The 6,335-nt window shown below is 39.7% G+C and overlaps 1 long non-coding RNA gene across 1 annotated transcript; it reads left to right on the forward strand.

The window, feature by feature from the left end:
• The first annotated feature begins 2,986 nt into the window (after positions 1-2,986).
• On the forward strand, positions 2,987-5,300 carry LOC140480276 (uncharacterized). The gene is made up of 3 exons (XR_011961243.1): positions 2,987-3,268; positions 4,596-4,665; positions 5,179-5,300. It is a non-coding gene; the product is annotated as an uncharacterized lncRNA (long non-coding RNA).
• Positions 5,301-6,335: the final 1,035 nt, after the last annotated feature.

A 6,335-nucleotide genomic window follows, 5' to 3' on the forward strand; every position in this document is an offset into this window, starting at 1 on the left:
TTCAACAGAAGCAAAACATCTTCACTTTCATTTTCAATTCCTCTCATAATAAACACCCCATAAGCCTTGATTATGTACTGTACCTGCATACAAATATCTTTTGACTCATTCATCAGAATACCTAGACCCCTTTGCATCTTGAAATTCCACAATCATTCCTTGATGAAGTAATGCCCTACTTTCTTGTTATTCCTGCCAAAGTGAACACCTTTTCCACATGACACTGCAGCTGGCAGATTTTTGTTCACTTATTCAGTGATAGCAGAAGTAGATTATTTGACCAATCAGGTTTGCCGCACCATCCAATGAGATCATCCCTGGTCTGGTAATCCTGAATTCCCCTTTCTTGCCTTGATTCCTTTACTGTTTAAAAATTTGTTTAGCTGGGTCTTGAGTATACTTAATGAACCAGTCTCTATAGCATCTATAGCCCTTCGTGATTAAACATTCCACAGATTCACTCCCCTGTGAGGGAAGAAATTCATCCTCATCTCTGTCTTAACCGATAGCTCTGCAATTACGTCTTCTGCTTCTCATCTCTCCCACAAGGGCAAGGAACCTCTCAGCACCTACCCTCTCAACACCCTTAAGAATGTTATAGGTTTCAATCACATTGTCTCTCATTCTTCTAAACTGTAAGGAATATAAGCCTCAATAACTTAATACTTCCTCATTCAGAAAGCCCTCTATACCCAGAGACAAGCTCGTGAACCTTCTCTGGAGTGCCTCCAATGCCAGGATATATTTTCTCAGATAAGGGACCAATACTATTTAAAATATTCTAAGTGTGGTGTGACAAGTCCTTGTATAGTTTTAGCATAACTTCTATTTTTTCTACTCCATTTCATTTGAAATAAAGGCCAACATTCCATTGTCTTTCTTATCACCTCTCAACTTGGAAGCTAGCTAGATTTTAATGAATCATGGACAAAGACTCCCAATCCATCTATGCAGCAACTTTCTGCACTCTTGCTCCATCTAAATAATATTCAGTAGCTCGATAACTTCCTGTCAAAGTGCACAATCTGACATTTTCCACAATGATATTCTAACGGCCAAGTTTATACCCACTCAACCTATCCATATCCCTCTGCAGATCCTTTGTGTCGTCCTCACCAATTGCCTTCCCACGTAATTTTGTGTCATTTGAAGAACTGATGAATCTATCATTAATATACATTGTAAATAATTGTGTCCCTAGCACACTGCTAGCCACAAGTTGCCAACCCGAGACTGATTTCTTCATCCAATGTCATCTATTCATAGAAAATCCTCGAGCTTCAGTAATATACTACCCCCAACACCAAGGGCTCTTATTTACTATCATACATGTGGCAGCTTATTGATCCCTTTTTAGAAATCCAAATATATTACATTCACTATTTTCCCTTTATCTATCCTGCTTGTTACCACTTCAGAGAATTCTACTAACTTTGTCAGGCATTATTCCCCTTCATGAAGCCATTCTGACTCTACTTGATCATATTATGTATTTATAACTGTTTCGATAATGCATCCTTGATATTAGACTAATATTTTCCCAATGACACAGATGTTAAGATAACTGGCCTATAGTTACCTGGACTTTTTTTTGTCTCCTTTCCTGTTTTGAATCAGGGAGTTACTTGAAAGTTTTTAAATCATTTGGGAATTTTCCAGAACCTAAAGATTCTTGGAGAATGACTACCAGTGCATCTTGCTGGGTCTTTTAATATCCTAAGATACATTCCAAAAGGTCCAGGTGACTTATCACTCTTGAGGAGGAGAAAGTGAGGACTGCAGATGCTGGAGATCAGAGTGGAAAAGTGTGGCGCTGGAAAAGCACAGCAGGTCAGGCAGCACCTGAGAAGCAGGAGAATCAGCATTTTTGGTATAAGCTCTTCCTCAGGAATGTGAGCTCCATCAGTCTTGAGTCCCATTAGTTTTCCTAGTATTTTTCTCTGCAATGATAGTTGTTGTATTTATTGCCTCCTTAGTCTTTGCCTCTTGAACATTTAGTAATTTTGGAATATTATAATGTTATTTACCATGACAACTGAGAGGTTCTGAAGTTCACTAGAGTAATATCAGGAATGGTTGGGCTGACTTATAAGGAAAGATTGGACAATCAGATTTTATCTGCTCTAATTTAGAAGGGGTGACTTAATTGAAACATGTGAAATCCTGAAGTGGATTGAAGGTGTGAATGGAGAGGATATTACTTTTTGTGCTAAAGATTCTCGAACCAGGGATCACTATTTTCAAAATAAGGTGGCACCTATTTATGATAGAGATAAGGAGAATTGTTTTTCTCTTGGGGTCAGGAGTCTCTCAAAATGTGGTGGAAACGGAGTCACTGAACTTTTTTCGAAGGCAGAAATGGATAGATTGTTGCTAAGTATTGGGTGAAATGAGTCAGGCAGGAATATGAAGTGTTCAGGTCAGCGCTGATTGAATAAGAATTAGTTTGCAGAGATTGTTTGTACTTAAGTCCATGCTGTGGGGAGGCCTCCTTTAGTGCAGTGGTAGTGTCCCTACCTCTGGGCCAAAAGGCCCAGGCTCCAGTCGAAAGTTTCCAGAGGTGTGTCTGGACAAGTTGACTTAAGACAAAAAAACATCCAATTTCCTGAGTGAATTCCCCAGAGTCAGTGTGGAAGCCTTTATCTGTTGTAATTTAGAAAGGGTGATACTTTTTGATGAACATTAAATGTTGGGGGTGGGTGGGAGGAGAAGAACACCCTGAGTTTGACGCCCTAGTGCAGTGCTTCAAAACCCTGTGTGAATGTGTTAGCATCTGAGCAGCACTTGCAAAGTTTTTGAGTAGGATTTTCTGCTTTAAGGCTCCGTTTGTTTGAAAGCGCCCGAGCCCCCTGGCTCAAAAGCAGCGTAAGAGTCTCGCTCTTGTAGCCTCTGCAAATAGCCTTTCACTTGAGGCTGTTCACAGAGAGAGAGGGGGGGGGTGGGGAGATCAACAAAAAATATGAAAGCGGTGAGCGCAGAGCCGTTTAATTATTGTATCACAGTGTCTCTGAGGGGACGTCACAGAGCTCTCAGCTTGACGTGGCTAGGGGAAAAGTTGGGCTTACCCCAAGTGAGGGCAGCTCAGTGGCAAGTGAACAGGGGAGGAGGAGGATTATGGACAATAACGACAAATCTGACACCAACCGTAATCAGCCATCAAGAGGAGGAGATCAATCAAGGTCCACTCCGAGCAGCAACGCCCCTTGTGATTCCAATACCACTCCAGATGGAACCTGCCCATTCCCAGGGGCACCATCGGCCTCTGGTGGTTAGTACAACTAATATGTTACTTCTCTGTCCTCTCAGCCTTAGCCCGTACTGTCGCCTTAAACACGGTGAACGTGGAGTAGATAGCTCTCTTGCCTACACATAATACATAATGATGAATGTATCGGCAAATGGACTTTCTAATCTACACTCACCACTCTTAAGGCCACAGCACAAGCAGAGGCTGAGCACTGACTCATAAATCGTTGACTGTCACACTGAGCCCTCAGTAACAGCGCATTTGTAAAATAGCAATAGTATTGATCCTTTTAATCGATTATTCTTAATTGATGAATGATAATGGAATTAAAGAGTGACAGAGAGATGTCAACATTATGACTTTGTGCTGGACAACTTATAAAAGTTGACTGTAATTTCGTTGATCTTGGATACTAAGCCACTATGTTCAGCCTGAAGACATTTCTGCTTAAGTTATTCTGCAGTCCAGGTGAACCGTAAGTTGGGGACCGTGCAGGCTATTATAATTCTTTATTTTTAAAAAAGCTCATACTCAATCTTTGGCAATATTTTGTTGTCAATCATGGCTATATTAGCTGACAGAAATATGGTGCTTACTTAAAGACTGAAGAAATAATTATTTAGTTCTAGAACTGGCTAAAACAGGCAAACTGCTGGTACACATTGTTTTTCTGTGATTATGCATATATTCTGTAAAGCATGTTTGACACTGCACTTAATATCACTTAAGTGCACTGCACTTAATTCCATGGCAGTAACATTGTATGATTTCATTTCAGCCAATTGGTTTTAATCCTCCTGATTCCATACTAACATGGTTACAGATTGTGTGCTCCTTGTGTTACAAATACTCTGCTACTAGTAAATGTTTTATGTCTATTACAGCTATTGTGATTTTCTTATTAACTATCATTCATTAATAGAAGCTGTATGTAGAAGTTACAATATGCAAACAGTCCATGTCAGCAATTAGTTCTAATCATATTCACCCATTACATACCCAAACTCTTTCCATTTATACACTGATCTAATATGATCTTGAAAGTTGATGTAATTTCCAGCACTGGAATGACATGTCCCCACAACTCTCTGTGTAAAGGAAATAAATACTGAAAACTATTTCATAAACTTGGAATTGCATTCTATCCAGCTATGCTATTTGTATAATCTGTACAATCAAGCCCGCGCTCTGCACTCATAGATTAAGAAAAATGAGGATCCAGAGGATGACACCACGGTCCATATTCCAGCACAGTACAGAAAGTGAAAAAGCAAGGACACCTTGCAACAATATCCTTGGCAATATTTAGAAAAAACGTTTTATCTTGAAATCGTAACCTGTTTTCCAGCATCGGAGGACAAGAACCAGACTACATGATGAGAATCATGTTTTTACTTGACAAGACTTCAGTAGAACAGGTAAATAATATTTTTACCTGAAAAAGTTTAACTATTAACTTATTACTACTGATTATCCTTGTTGATAGACTGTAAACGGCATTTAAAGTACCATTAAAATGAAACTTTGCCGTGGAATGAACTTCTGAGAGGAGTAGCATATAACTCCAATGGCACACAAGGTTGTCTCAATAATCCAGCCAAGGTTGGGCAGCTTCACAGTATTTAACTATGGTTTGACATTGACGGAGTAGGGAGTTGAATGGCACTACAATGCTGTCTGTAAACTTGCTGATAAACCTGCTTCTCGGAGGCAAACCCCATGTCCAGATTGTGATTAAAGCATTTATATCTCTGCACAATTGATAAAAGTCACCACACAGCAGTGGAAACCTTCTGAGTTCTGAAATGGCTGTGGTATTATTCTGAGCCTCCTGAGATGTAAATGTGTGCGTGTGTACGTATGGATGGGAAGAGGGTGCAGTCAAGTCTTGACCTGTGTTGTTGATATGTTTGTCTTCTCTTATTTTCTAGGTTCAGTGGTGAGCGGCCTTTCGTGAGGTAGTCCTGAGGATGACCTTGAAAATAAATTGTTACCCTTTAGGGTTTCTGTACCACCAGCAATGTTATACCCATTAAATGATGACATTCCGCAGTTACTGGACTATGTGTGATTCCTCTTCTTTTTGTCGTTGTTTTTTCTTCTGGTTCTCTTCAGACATCAACTTTCAAGAAACCTAGGGATGAATTGGTAGGGTTAGCCAAAAAAAAACAGCCCTGAAGGAAAGAAGTCAAATTTATGTGGCCTTTCCTCACCATTTAAGTACTTCACCTTTGAAATCTACTTTGAACCATGTTGTGTAAAATCAAATACAGTGCACAGTCTGAAGTTTAACCAAGCCACATGCAATTGTAGCACAGGATTCAACACTTTTGAATTCCAAACTTCTTGAGTTGAAAGAAAACTTCCTATTAGCTAGCTTGATTTCTTGTTGTGCCTGTAAATCACTGTTTAGTGACTTGTGTGTCTGCATACCAAATCCCTTGATTGCTATTTTGCTAAAAATAAAATATTTGGATCTGTTGATATCACACTTCTCCACATGAAACTAAGGACTTTAATTGAGGAAAAAGAGGTTTAGAATTGATCTAATTGGGATGTTTAAAATGCTTGATATCACGCGGAGGTGAAAGCTGGACTATTAATTCAGTGGCTCACAGTAATATTCTGGATTCTTGCCACAGTAGATAGTTAAAAATCACACAACACTCGGTTATAGTCCAACAGGTTTATTTGAAAGCACCAGCTTTCGGAGCGCCGCTCCTTCACCACCTGAAGAAGGGTGAAAGCTTGTGCTTCCAAATAAACCTGTTGGACTATAACCTGGTGTTGTGTGATTTTTAACTTTGTCCACCCCAGTCCAACAACAGCACCTCCAAGTCACAGTAGATGGTGGAATTTGAATTCAGTGGAAAATAATCTTGAAATTAATGATGAGCAAGAAATCATTGTGGATTATTGGAAAATTGTTGGTTACTAAAACCCTTCAGGGAAGGAAATCTGCCATCTTTATCTGGCCTGTTCTACATGTGACTTCTGATCCACAGCAATGCAGATGAATCTTAATCCATGTAGGATGGGCAATGGATGTCAGCCAAGCCAGCAGTGAGCACAACCTTTGATTGAATAG

Source organism: Chiloscyllium punctatum, chromosome 8, assembly GCF_047496795.1.
Source record: "Chiloscyllium punctatum isolate Juve2018m chromosome 8, sChiPun1.3, whole genome shotgun sequence".
Classification (NCBI taxonomy): Eukaryota; Metazoa; Chordata; class Chondrichthyes; order Orectolobiformes; family Hemiscylliidae; genus Chiloscyllium; species Chiloscyllium punctatum.